Source organism: Carassius gibelio, chromosome A13 (genome assembly GCF_023724105.1).
Source record: "Carassius gibelio isolate Cgi1373 ecotype wild population from Czech Republic chromosome A13, carGib1.2-hapl.c, whole genome shotgun sequence".
Lineage (NCBI taxonomy): Eukaryota > Metazoa > Chordata > Actinopteri > Cypriniformes > Cyprinidae > Carassius > Carassius gibelio.
This window is the reverse complement of record NC_068383.1, coordinates 15,295,234-15,310,580: the sequence shown is the minus strand read 5'-3', so window position 1 is coordinate 15,310,580 and position 15,347 is coordinate 15,295,234. Positions and strand designations below refer to the sequence as shown.

Below are 15,347 nucleotides of genomic sequence, written 5' to 3'. Positions count from 1 at the left end.
TTTCTATATCAATTAACTGCCTTAGTTGAACTTGACTAAACTCTAAAGTTGTAAAGTTTTCCTTTAGCTCGACATGTTAACTTGCTGTATCAGCATGTCCCATATTAATTTACAACAGTATATGACGTAGTAAAATAGCAAATACTTTTACTCCATCTAATAAATTTTGAGTGGAAGTTGAGTCTACTGTAAGTGTAATGTAATAATTTTAATTAAATTAATGTTTTTCTGTAGGTGTGTGTACATTCACTGCTTCATCAATGGCTGCAGATGTGGCTCATCTTATCAGATTTTAGACTTTTAGTAATATTAATGCATCTTTCCTCCCAAACACTTACGCTGAATGAGACATTTAGCTTAATGCTTAATTTAAAAAAGTATCATGCTGAGTCAAATAAGAGTGCATAAAATGTTTTAATTATTCAGTGTTGAAAAAGACTTTGTGCTATAAAAAATAATGAAGTCTCTACTAATACAGCCCTCATAAAGCACTAATACAGATATGGGCCCTTTAGCGTTGCAGGCCAGAAATAAACTGTTGTGAACTGATTTATATGCAGAACAAATATGAGGAAGAGAAGAGAACAGAGGCAATAGTGAAGAGTTTTTCACATGACAATAAATGACTTTGCCTCGTGGACACTTCTTCTTAGGGTGACCATATGCGCCGTTCATATGGGACACGTCCCAGCCAGGATTTTAATAATGCCTAAAATATCCAGGTTTTGGCTATTTGCACTGTGCAGGTTGATCGTTGTGTAACATTCATGAGAGCTATAAAGAGCAGAGCAGACGGCTCCTTATGCTTTCGAATCGCTTCCATGTGTTTGTTTGTTCGTTTGACTTGTTCGTTTTGGATTTGTGCACAGCGACGCTTCAAGTCAATCGAACGAACAAACTCGTCCGCATATTTGGATCACTTTGATCGTTCCCTCTAGATCTCACCTTCTAACACGCAGCCCCACGATTGGTCGTTTATGTACAATACCCGAATGTTATTGGTCAAACTGTTTTAGGCATTTTTAGGCAAAATCCTGGCTGGGACGTGTCCCATATGAACGCTGCATATGGTCACCCTACTTCTTAACTGACAATTAGACATGAAAATGTGCATTTTCTGCTGTATCTCTTTCTAAATGCTCTAAAGTGTGTCTCTCTGTCCCTCTTTTTGTCCCTGGGTTGTTTGCTGAGGGGGGCCTGCTATAAAGTTGCATCACAGATGGCCTTTATCATCAATCTTAAAATCTTCAAGATTTAAACCTGAGAATCTTATTATTGTTTCCCCTTCCTCAATCACAAACAGATATGCTGATGCCAGAGTATCATTTTTTTTTTGTTGATATGAGTATCTCCCACAGTATCAGATTATAGGGATGTATTCCACTTCCCTCTGGGGTGATAGCCAGCTCAAAGCTTCTGTTTTGCTCCCCTGCCACTTTATCATTGCTATAGATGATATTTGTTGTAAATTAAAATCTTGGGAAGAAATAGCATCAGAAAACAGGAAATGAATCTGGATGAATGATAGTTGTATTCACCTCTCTGTTCTCCATTGAATCTAAACATTAAAACAGTTTAAAGAAATAAATAAAATTCTAAATGTGAAAAAATCTAAAACTTAGGCCAAATACAGTGGGTACAGAAAAGAATCACCCCCTTTAAAATAATCATATTTTGTTTTGTACCCTGAAATGAAGATGGACACCTTTTCTTTTTTTTTTATCCAGCTGTACTTTATGCAACTTATAGCATCCAAGTAAAATATATAACACACACACAACAACAAAAAGGTTGATGAAAGGATCACCCCCTCCTAAAAATGACTTGTAAACTTAATCAGGTGTAGCTAATCACATTCTCAATGGCACACAAAGCCATTTGAGTTTGAAGGGCTTTCCTGGAGCATTTCACTCCTTGGTAGTGCAAATGAAGCAAACTATCAACTATGGGTGGCAAGGCACTGTCAAAAGATCTCCAGGATAAAGATGTGGACAAGATGTGAAACAAACTTCAAGGCAATGCCTAGAAGCACAGTGAAGTCTATATTTATAATAATTAACTTTAGTTAATCTAACGGGGAAATAGTTTTGGCTTAGGGAAAAAAAATTAATCACGTTATATTTTATGTAATTTCAGTGATATATATATATATATATATATATATATATATATATATATATATATATATATATATATATATATATATATATATATATATATATATATATATATATCAGATTGCTGCCTTTGTACTTCTGACTTTTATGAGGGCTATGTTGTTGTTTTTTGTAATATTATTATTCAATAAATAATATTTTATATAAATAATAGTAGTATTTAATAATAGTTTTTAGCATTGGGAAACAGCGTTTGGGTTCGTGAAAGTGATAAGTTAAATTGTTTTTATTAGTGAGTCAGCAGTAAAGACTTTTATATTGAAAGAAACCGAAATAAGGTTCTAAACAACGACAACAGTCAACAAATGCACTGAGCAGCACTTACATTGGAAATCACCCCTAGCAGATGAAAGATAGTACGACAAAGATATCGCTTTCCTCAGTTAACATTCAAACTAATGTTTTATTTTGAAATGTAAGATTGAACTGAAGAATGAATGCTGTATCAGATGCAGGTACTCACACATAATACAGTGAGCTTATTATACTGTAATTCATAACGTTTTCAATGAAGCGACTCAACGCTACTTCGTTACTAATAAGTGACATTTTCAAATTAGAAACTGAGGCTTGGGCTGGGCCGTTAAACTGTCAAACTAAGATTTGAAACAGTGGAAGTAGTTCCACAAAAAAGAGGATTTTTAAAGACTTTCCATTGTTGTTTCTCATTTTTACACACTCATGCCATTGAACTGTTATAATCGCAATATCACACCCATAGCAATGAGATATGGCTGTATATTGGCATGCAGTGGTTACATGCGTCGAAATAACAGCGGTGCAGATATACAGCCATATCAGACTGCTACTAGTATGATATTGCTCATATATATGACAGCTTTTTTTATATAGGTTGAATGTTGACTGTTAGCTTATGGTCAGCATTGTATGCACTTAAGTATTGTATTCAAAGAGAAAAGGAGAAATAGAAAACACACATGAATTAGTATGAAATTGGTTTTGCTGCTGCCGCTGTGTAGACTAATAAAATAAATATATTGAGGCCGGCTCTAGAAAAGTTGGTGGTCCTGTTTAATATTCTTGAAAATGTCCTTTAGTTTGTATTATTTAGCATTATTTGTCTGATAAATATATTTTTAATACAGCTTTTTACAGTATACAAGAAACAAAGTCCCGTTAAAAAAAAAAAAAAAAAAAAAAAAAAAAAAAAATATTGTCTGATAGTGGCTTCTATTGACCGGATGGAAACTCAACAACAAATCTTTCACCCTCCGAATTCTAAATGATGTACTTACATTCTTAAATGATTAGTTTATAATAAAATGTTTAAATCTGACATAATTTGCTCTCCTTCATGTCGCTCCAAGCCTGTATGACTCCTGTTATACATGTATTCTGTGGAATACAAAGGAATATCATTTGAAGAATGTTTCAGATGTTCTTGTCAATTCAGTGAAATGCGCAGTAACTGAGACAGATCAGACATACAAATATTAGTTATATTTAATAAATAAAATACTCTCACCCAACAAGCAAACCAGGTACCAGAGGAACTATACCACCAAACTGCAACTAACACCCAGACAGATTCAGGCCTATGGTTACCATAGCAGCAAAGAAACATCAGCAAGATAAGACTGTTTTACAAGCCAAAGGAATTTAGATTTTATTTCACTTTTAAACAACACCCTTTTAAACATATACATACTATCCACTTGAGAAATGTATAAACATATATGCACTCTTCATTTCATGATTTTACCTTTGTATTTGTCCAGACTCTTTTGAATAAATGTTTAAGAATTGCTTATTCAAGATAACATGTACACTGTAAAAAATTTCTTGTTGTTTTTACAAAAACTTTTTGGCAGCTGTGGTTGCCAGAATAATTTTGTAAAAATACAGAAAACTGTAAACACATTTACGTCAAAAACTGTTAATTTTACAATATAAAGCTGTAATTTACAAACAAGAAAATGTGAATATAAACCAGTAAATTCAACAACACACAAAATTAAATCTGTTTTGTACCTTGAAAATACTGACAACCACCATAATTATAAAGATGGTACTGTATAAGAGAAAGCCACATGAAGTATCAAAGCTCATCACAAGTAGCTTCACCACAAGCAGAAGTATATATTAACAAATAGAAGGTGCACATTTATGGAAACACAAAACACCATCATGGTAACACACGTGATACTTTAATGCAAAAAACTTTCATTAAGCAACAGAAGATGTAACATAAAGCTCAAATGTACATAACTGATAACAAGAACTATTTAAAAACATGATTTTTTAAACAAAATACTTTCAAACGTGGAGTGTCACGCAGGGAATTCTGGGAATATCAGTTTACAGTTTTAGACTGTAAATTTACATTAAATGCTTTGTTAGATCTTTTACAGTTTTTCCCTGTATATAGTACGGGAACTTACTGTTAACCTATTATCAGTTTTTTTCCGTAGCGTTTTTACAAAATTTTACAGTTAAAATTACACTTATTTTTTACAGTGTATAACATGTTTGGTATCTATGCGTTGTATGTTTGTAACTAGTTATGAGTCCCTAATCATGCTGATCACAGCTACATGCTGTTATAAGTGTGCTGAGTGAGTGTTAAGATATTATCATCTATGGGCAAGAGAATCATATTTTACTATAGTCTATAGACATTCTTACTAAACATTCACTAATGCAACAAGTATTGGCAGGACATCTAAGACTCAAAGAGCTCAAAGTCTGTCAGGAATCCCCCAAACCAGTGCAAATAATTTTTCATTATTAATTAATTAATACATATTTCCCTTTGGGGTTAATCTGCTATGTCAGTGGCCCCAAAACAACACTGGACCTCACAAACGTTCACAGTATTGATCACTAAAGTTGACACACTATACACTATATGCTTAAACAATATGTACTTATGCACTATGTACTCAGCCATGTATTGTATGAATTGTATAATGTTATTTTGTCATTCATAACCAGAGTCTGATAGCCCCTCCCCATTTGTGACATAATTAAACCTGCGACAGTTGAGTGCATGAAGTGTCCAATATTCCACGCTTCATAGAATAGTGCATAAGTATGTAAAAGGGACCCACCTTAAGAGGTTTTTCTTTTTATATATGGAAGAAAGAACGTGATGCTCTTTATTGCGTTTTGTTGCATTTTGACAAGCACATCTGTATTTGACCATGTACAATTTTTGGAAATGTTTTATTCATATGGATTTAATATGTTTACTTGGGAAAACACAGCAAGCACTGAAACAATCTCCCGTTTTGCCCTTAAATACATTTAATTGTCTTTTCTAGCATACAGTTTCCTTCCTGAGCACAATCCCTTTGTTCTGCTGTTTGCCAATGATAATAAACCATTATCAAAACTAATAATAAAAAGTATTTTTGGAAAGTTAAAAACAACATCTGCTTGAGTCAGCTGATGGCACAGGTGTTTAAAGTGACAGGACAGGTATCTGATATCACTTGGACTTAGATGTTTTTAGTTGTGTTGTCTGTATTTTGTTTATGAAAACAAAACTGTATACTGAAAATTTTGGGGTCCCTGCCTACAAGTAGCGCTGTCATATACAAGTGTTTGCTTTGGGGATAAAATAGTGCTGCTGACAGAGACAAGCAATGTTAATTTTACCAAATTAGCTGATTTTTAAATACAGAAGAAGATATATATATATATAACAAGTTCTTTTAATGATCACGGGAGAATAAGGCCACATCAAAAGCAAATCTTCAAATATTAGAACTTAACATCAGTACATCAATAGCAGACAAGGAGGAACTAACCAAACAGGGTTAGTAAACACAAGGAAAGTAATCAGGGGAATGGCCAAGGCGACTGACCAAGACGGAGCCAGAGGGGCGAGGGAGCCCAGTGGAGCTGGTGGAGACGAGGGAGCTAGGGGCCAAGGCCGAGCTGATGGGTCGAAGAACCAAGGTGGAGTCCGGGGCTTGGATGCTGTAGGTGGCGACAGGGAATCCTCATGCCAAGGCGGAGCTGGAGAATGGAAGTCCCGCTGCGAATCATCACGCCCAGATGGCGCTGAGTGAATTTTTATACTGTGCATCTGCATAAACGTGATGTATTTAGAGTTTAGATGTGGTTATAGGCACTAGGCACTTTTAACCATAATCTAATTGACTCATAATGCTGTAAAGGGGCTTCACGTAGGGTTGGGGGTCCACCTGTCTTGAATGCTGTGGGGCGTTTTTGTTCCACAAGATAAAATTTCATGTTTTTTTTTTATCTTTGGAAGATTCCTTGTGTGGCCTCTCTGTACACTGCACACATCACATTGTATTTTTGAAAACATATTGCATTGGTAATGCAACAGTTACCTGTCTTCCCGTAACTATAGCAACAGCAATGTGGGTAATGACTTTTTGATATTTTAGCCCAAGCATTAGCCTGCTTAAGCTGCTTCTCATTACATTACATTAGAATTCTCATGCTTAATGAGAGCCTGGGTGCTCCTAAAACGCTAATCCACTTTCATGCCATCTCTCCCTGGGTGTCAAGTACTGACAGCTTCCCCTATTTACACGTAAATCAAAACATCAATTAATCCTAGTAATTAACAGCCCCCTCTGCAACAATGCTCCCTCTCAGCACATCATCGCAAATCCTCAGCACTCTAAACCCCTGCAGACAGATGCAAATAAAACCTCTACATTGCCCGAGAGGTCATAGTTATGGGAGGATTTTTTTTTGTCTAAATTCACGAACGCTTGCTTGACCAGCGAAGTGGCTTTGTATGCCTTGTCTCTGCCATTTAGCACAAGGGCTGTAGGTTTCCTCTCTGTGGACTCACAACTGTTCTCTATTATACTTGCTTTGACTAATCGGTTGGCCTTTACATTGCTGTTGCCATGAGTACAGTTGGTTTATTTTATTTTATTTTTTTCACCCTCTAGCCAAGGTGAGACAACTAATTGCCCATTCTATATGTTCAAGACTTTTGTCAGAGACTAGGCGCCAAGTGCCTGCTTTCTACTCTGAGATGAAGAAGACACAACTGTAAAATTTTCTGACATGAATAAGCTGTATATACATAATACAAATAAGCAGAGAAGATCCCCGCACTGCTTATTTGCATGCAAATAGATACTTATGTGTGTTGTATATGCACATTATAAAGCAGCAAAGAGGAAATTTTAGGAGACCCGAGGGACAAAAAAGCATATGATTCCATGCATGGATGTCATTTATGATGCATTATGATGGATTCAGAGAGTGCTAAGCAAGTATCACTGCATCTTCACTAACTCTTACATGCATAATGTTATGTCTCTGATTTGATAATGGATTATATGTGTTGAATCTCATAAATTATGTATTGAAATTTATGTTACACACGGTAGTGTTTTTTTCTCCTTTAAATAACTGTTTAATTGAGAATAATCTGACTGGTATTGAAGTAAAAAAAAAAAAAAAAAAAAAAGTAAAAAAAAATATATTAAAAAAACTGCAATGTCAATTTATTTTAATTGTAACTATTTCACCCAATTGATTATTTTTTTATTCAATCAAAAATCCAGTAATATTGTGATATATTATTGCAATTAAAATAAGTTTTCTCTTTTGATACATCCTTGCTGAATAGGAATATACAGTATATATAACTTAGAGATATCTTGGATTAAAATTGAATCAAAAACAAATCTCAACATGGCAACCTGTTAGGTGTCTTCTTCTTATTTATCTTATATATCCTTCTTATAGGGTCCAATTCACACTAATAAGTAGTTGCTTATTAGCATATCTATTATTAACATATTGGCTGTTTATTAGTGCTTATAAAGTACATATAATGAAGACATCCATAATCCTACCCAATACCCTAAACTTAACAACAACCTTATAAACTATTAATAAGCAGCAAATAAGGAGTTAATCAAGGCCAAAGTCATAGTTAATGATTAGTTAATATTGGACCCTAAAATAAAGTGTGACCATATATATGTGTGTGTGTGTGTGTGTGTGTGTGTGTGTGTGTGTGTGTGTGTGTGTGTGTGTTTATAATATATATATAGTTGGCTTTTATATTATAACTGTATTAAAGCCAAAACAAATAAGTGAAAAGTGTACTTTGTTCTCTCTGATTATTTACACTGCAGATTAAAATGATACAAATGCTACAGATATGTACTGCAATACAGATTTAACCTTGGCATTAGCTTTGTTTGGCTGAAGACTGTAGAAGGCTTTGAGGGTCTTAGATCTTTGAGACCAAGTCTCAGAACACTTGGCCTGTCATTCAGTGGGGATTCGATGGCCTTTTGCCGTATTTGGCTAGGCATGTGGGTCCAAAGCCTCCTCCACTCATCCATTACATTTGAGAAGGGCTGGAAATCCAGCTACGGGGCGGCAATAGGACTCTGAGCTGCTTAGAGAAAACCTATCTCTGTCTGCTACTTCAGCTGCAAAATGGGCAGTCTGAGATTCACAGCACACTGCTAACAGACACAGAAAAAAATGCACATAAAATGTTAAACAGAGAACCAGCTTGCTGTTCCAGTAGCATATGTCAAAACTTTTACTTCACCATTTGATTCTACTACTACACTTTCATTGTACTGTATTTTTCATTAGATGTTTACACCTTGTTTGGAACATATTTTGACACAGATACCAATAAATGCTGCTTTTAAATCTACAGTTGCCATTACTAGCAGCAGAAACCAGTCAGCTCCATTAGTTCAGTCACCTACATCAATACAGAGCTCAGTGTTGTGCTCATAAAGGATATTTATAGGTATTGTGTTGGTCATTGTCCATTGGATAGTTGGTGCAGGAATGGGAAACAGTCATGTAAAGCACTCACGTGGTTCTACAGAGCTTCTTATTAGGCAGAGACTCAGGCCATTTATTATTTAATTAAACCTGGCTAAGGTCGTGCTGGTTCATTACACAGAATGTTATTTCAAAGAACAAGTGAGAAAGAATCTCCTTAGGGATACAGAAGGCCAAGGAGAAACTGGAGCTACACCATGAGCAAACGAACCTCGGCAGATTAATGTAATAGATTTATTTCAAGCAGACTTTGGAAGACAGCAATGTCAGTTTTAAGAATACAACAAACGAATCAGACTTGTTTTTTGTATGTACTGAGCTGAGAGGGCACATGCCTACCAAAGGCAGTTTAATCTTGGTATCAGTCAAGGAGAATAAGCATCGGTCAGTACTCTTTTATATGCTCTGTCGGCTCACCTCAGTCTATTTGAAATTAAAATGTTTTTGACTAAACAGTTGAATTACCATAGAACGAGCTGCATTTACTTTCAATCTTGTTTATTTGGTTGAAGTTGCAGCCTTCCTTTTTGCCCTCTGCCTTTCAAAGTTCTCTGTGCTTAGGTGAAACCAGTCTTTATTTTTATTCCCATGTAAATCTTTGCATGTACAGCATTTTCTGGATATTTATAAATATGAAGTCCGCTGAATAGTGGTGTATGGACCCTATCCCTAATAGGAAGCACTTTATTCTATGTGTTGGTATCACGCCTGATGGCAAAAGAACAGTAACAATTATTCTCTCTCAGTATATTTGTTAAATATGTTTTCTTTGTCATAATGGTAGATGGGTTGTAGATGTATGCAAAATATATAGACAATAATAATTTAAATTATTATTTTTTTTTGCATAAGTGTTACATAACAATGTTTAAAAAAATGAACTAGTCTGAATACTTTCTGAATGCACTGAATATAGACTATGTTATCTATAGTGCCCTATATTATGATTATGATGTTTTTATTTTATTATTTGAACTAATGTTTTAATGCATTTGATTTCTATTTGATTTCTATTATTATTCAAGCTTATTTAATATTAAACAAATTAATAAAAAAAAATTCTACTTGTTTTTACTATTACTCAAATCACACACAGAAAGATTTTTGGTGGCAGGCAACAGCCTTAGTATTTTACACAGCTTTTTAATACTGGTCTAATTTTACTTGCTGGCACTTCTCCCAAACAACATTTACTACTGTAATATTTTCTGGGCCACTTAAAATGAATACATTTGTCGGCAATAAGTCCCAGGCATGCAGTGTAAATTACCTTTGGTACATTTGCAAAAGCTCCTAAAAGGCTTAGATATGAACATATAAACGTCTAGCAGCTTGAGATTGAATTGGATGGAATTGATGGGCAACAAAGCAAATGAAAAAAAAAAAAAAACATTTCATTTTATTCACAAGTTTTATCTCCCTCTTAACTAGCATCTGTATTTGTGTGCCTTTTTCTGTATTACAGCTCTGGAGCAACTGTAAAAACATAGTACTGCTCTTGTCTCTAAATGAATGTCAAAAAAGTGGTCTTGGTTCATAAAAACACTGAGAGAATCCCGGAACCTTGTGTAAATATTGTGTATACTCAAAGAAAGAGGCTTTGAAGAGTACACACAGATTTTCTTACAAAATAATTTCCTCAAAGAAACACATGTAGACTTGACCATTTTTGATCACTGGTTCTGTAGATGTAATTGGCAGAGTCAACTGCACTCATGTTACAATAAATACAGCTGTCAAAGATTAAAGTTGCTATCACTAAAAGCAACCGATTTGTGATGCACATGCAGCTTTTATCAGCAGCTGTGAAGTAGTAGGTGACTCTTGATTTCTGTATTGTATCTAACTGTGGCCCCTGTAGCTAAGTTGAAGCTCCAGCTGTGTTTGATGGTCTCTGGAGGAAAGTGCTGTTAGTAATGTGCACAATTATTTTTTTTATTATTATTTTTTTTTTCTGTAATATGCTAAGCAACTTTGAAATATATTCCTCAGATAAAGTGACAGAAAGTGTTACAGTTTTTGTTCATTAAATTACTCATTCTTTATATGCAATTACAGTATAACTTGATAACTATGTTGATATTATATTACATGTGCTGTTTTACGAATACTGTGTATTCGGACATACTATTGTTCACATATTGTTTTTTGAATACTATCCAGAAGGGATATTGGATGTAGCCAGTCACTTGCTTCATTCCTTAATGATTCAGTGACTCACCAAGGCATAAGTTGTTGCCAACTACTGTAATTATGTAGACATTATATAAATTAGTATTTATTATTTTATTACAGTGTATTAGATTCTGGTACTTAACATGCACACCAGTAAGCTGATAACTCACAAAAATCAGCTTATTAAAATTACCAGGTTACCCCATTTACATGCACATCAGTAACCTGACAACACAAGTAAGCTGCGTTTACATGTCTTTTTAATAAATCAGGTTATTTGCCTTTAGTGACGTGAAAATATGATCATTTGCGTATCTGACTCCGATTATTCCATATGTTTGTCAGTTGCGATGTTAAATAAAGCTTGCAACATGTCAGCACGATATTTACCACTCATATTATCCTCTCATGCTGTTATATAGCAGTTATATAGCAGTGCTGCACAAGATGAGAACACTTTTATGATTTTAGGAGTCATGAAAAAGTCTACTTTTGTGATATATTTCCTTCTTTCTTTACTGCAAAATGTTTGATATGTCTAGATGCACCTAAATTTGCACTAACGATGTCGATTTGTGAACTTCAATAAGCCAACGGAAAGCAGGTTATTTTGTTTACATGCCGCGCAAAATTGAGGTAAGAGACAAAAAAATACCTGTGTAGACTGGTTTATGCTTATGCCATTTATGAGCTTACTCTGATAAAAGAAAACGGTTTACCACATTTACATGACCACGTGCATTTTCGACTTAATAAGCATGATCGGCTAAAGAACATGCGTGTTAACATGCTCAATACTACCTACAACTATTACATAATTAATATTGACTGTTCCTTTTTATATAAAATATTACTAGTTATTTTTTTGTTACAAGTTAACATTGAATATATGACAAACCCAGTTACTTTTGACATTAAAATAAATATATATCCAGTGTACCTGTATTAGCTGCTAAATATTGCAGAAAAGCAGCTGAAAAAAATGGTTTTGCTACATTGTTACAGCTAATAAAAAGCAGGTATTTTAGGTAAGTTATACAAATGACCATTATCATGCTGAAAGCTTGGAGACTTATTCTGCCATTTGTGCATATGTCATTTTTTAAATAGAGAACAGTGTATTACCTAAAAAAAAAAACTTTGGATTACATAATGTTCTTTGGCTTTCAACTTTCTTTTTGGCTTTCAACTTTGGCTTTTCAACTTTACACAAAATGCAATTATCACAAAGTTATTAGGTCATGTTTTTCCCTTTTTCCCAAACCACGACAAACGCCAGTTTCCCTTTTTTTGCAGAATGCGATATATCCTTTCAGCCAATCACAGTGCACCATTCCACGTACTCTAGACAGTATGTACAATGGCAGCACTTTGAATGCACCCTGCATCCTAGTTTTCCTCATCTACTTTGTACTTTGTGATTAACAAACAAGGGCTGCATGATAAATCGCATTTGATTGTCATGTGCATCTTGTCAGAAAAGCCAGTTCTGTGATTAATAGTATTGGTGAATCTCCATTTGCTTTCAGATGGAAATTATTCAGATTTATTTAATACACAGAGCCGTAGATCACTGACAAGCTATGCTATATTGCATTCATTAGATGAATCGCATTCGATTATGAACGCGATATTGCGTAGCTTGTCAGTGTTAGTGTTTTTATTAATGCCATTTATCTTTTTGTTAATACAGCACATAGCACTAGTCAACTAAATGAATGTAACATGGCAAAGATGAATGCACTTTTGGAAGCTGAATGTAAGGGAAATTTCATTTTGGTATTTCTGTGGTCTAATGTGATGTTGTTCATGATGAAATTGTCTTTATTGCTGTAATTAATTTATAGCATTAACAAGATGACACATTGAATTCATTTTTGGGAGCAATGACTAATCAATGTATTTTTAGACCAGTAACTGTATATAAGATTTGTATTGACCAATTTCAGAGGTTGTCATATGTGGATCAACTTACTATTTTGTGTATTTATTATTTCGAAATGAAAAATAACTCATATAGATTGATTGGATTTATTGCATTTTGAGACAAAAAAAAGTATCATGTATTTATTGCATTTTGGAAAATAAAATATTCAATTTTATAATAAATCTTTGAAAATCAAAACCTGGATTTGAAATTTCAATGTAATTTTTACCTAAAGATGCTATGTGTAAGTTTGAAACAGAAAATAATAGTTTTTATCTAGCCAATTAGCCAACAAGGACGGTGCTTGTTGACAGTGTAGTGTCCCCATCACTATACTGGGGCACTAGGACCCACACACCCCCTGCTGCCCTCACTAGCACCTCTTCCAGCAGCAACCTAGTTTTCCCAGGAGGTCTCCCATCCAGGTACTGACCAGGCTCAGCCCTGCTTAGCTTCAGTGGGAAACCGGTCTTGGGCTCCAGGGTGATATGGCTGCCGGCAACCAAACTCTTAGAACCAAACTCTTCATATATAAAATAACTTAAAAAATGTAAAGGTCATTTTGATAAGGTGCTTGTTTGTATTCCTCTCATTTCAAATGCAAGGCTCTTAGTGTTTGTTTACAAATACGTTTATTTGCACTTACTTTTATGTTTAATAATTAAATTTATATTTAATAAATACTACTGGTTTTAACCATTAATTGTCCTGAACATGTTATTTAAGAGCTCTTCACAATCTCTCTTCAATTGAAGTGTGCTTTATTGGGTCCACAACATCCTTCTCTATTGGTTCCACTGTTGCCTTTGACTTACTTAGTTGGGGACGCTTGACTGATTGCACAGACACTATTGGAAGAGCGCTGAACTGGACAATGACATCAGTGAATCGTCAATGAACTGACTTCAGTTGGGAAAATTACTCTTTGTTATTGTCCTCTTGCATTATTGACAAATTGTTTTCCTGTTTAACACTGGAAAGCTGCATTGACACAACCTCTACTGTATAAAGCAGTATATAAATAAAGGTGACTTGCCTTGACTTGACTGGCTTGAATGTAGTCCCACAATTACTCTTTTTTTTCACATGTCTTGTATTTGGTGGGAAAGTGAATGAAAGGCATTTAAAACAGGAAGCATCCTGCAATGTGCATGTGCATAATTACTTATATAAATATGTGAGGCAGTATGTATTTAATTGCATTTTCCTGTGCCAGATGTTCACCGGCTGTTTAAGAGCTGTGATAATGAGCATGTTATCAGCAGAAGGGGAGGCTCCTGCCCACTCAAATGGAGTGGATCACCAGCAGCAGACCGCCCACTTCAGTAACAGAGCACATTTTGAACGGAGCTATTCCAGATAGCAAACCCCCACATAGTTGGATCCATCCCGCTGGCATCCAGTCTAACCTTCTACATGCTCATTCTGTCACTGGAGTCATATTCTCAATTTTAAGCAATTTCTTATGGCTTCATAGCAAGCATCACACACAACATTGACCTCCATGTGATTTATTGCGGATAGACAGGAAGGCAGATTTTTCAAAGCTAATTAGCAAGAAAGCAGGAAGTCTACATAGTAAACAGTGAAGCCATTTGAGATTTGATGTACTTCAGAAAGAAAAAACACTCAAAGTTGAAAGACAACATGTTAGGTTTTTGGATTGCTCTTTGTGAATTTAAAATTGGCCAAAAACTTTGACTAAAAGAAAATTCTAAAAAGAGGCATTCAAGATCTAAACATCTTCAAGATAAAGTGTTTAACTACTGTTCCAAAGTTTTGAAAGATTAGTAACATTAATATTTATTAAAGAAGTTATGGAGGCTATTAGTATAATAACAGCATATATATATATATATATATATATATATATATATATATATATATATATATATATATATATATATATATATATATATATATATACATACACACACACACACACACACACACACACACACACACAATTTAGATTAGTTTTGTTTGTAACCATAACAGGCAGCAGTTACCTTCTGTTATTATACTTTAAATTATTTTTCTTGTATAGGGTTGTATTGTATTATTCTTCTACTGTATAGGGTGATGCTAAATCTTACTTATTTAGTTGAAGCTCAAAGCATATATTTTAGGTTACCTGACAAAACTTTTTTTGGTGTGTCTTGGAACATCTAGACCTTTTTACTGAAAAAAGTGGTCTCCACAGCAAGGGTTCCAAAACATTGTTCATGATGTTACCCAACTCATGCTGTATAGGTAATGTGCTCTCCTGACACACGACATCAGTTGCT

The 15,347-nt window shown here is 34.5% G+C and overlaps 1 protein-coding gene and 1 pseudogene across 1 annotated transcript in view; one reads left to right on the top strand and one right to left on the bottom strand.

Moving 5' to 3' along the window:
* The window catches only part of LOC128026273 (pro-neuregulin-3, membrane-bound isoform-like), a 303,047-nt gene that overhangs the window by 222,331 nt on the left and 65,369 nt on the right, over positions 1–15,347 (top strand). The gene's annotated exons all lie outside the window — the stretch shown is intronic.
* On the bottom strand, positions 13,443–13,559 carry LOC128026821 (uncharacterized; annotated as a pseudogene).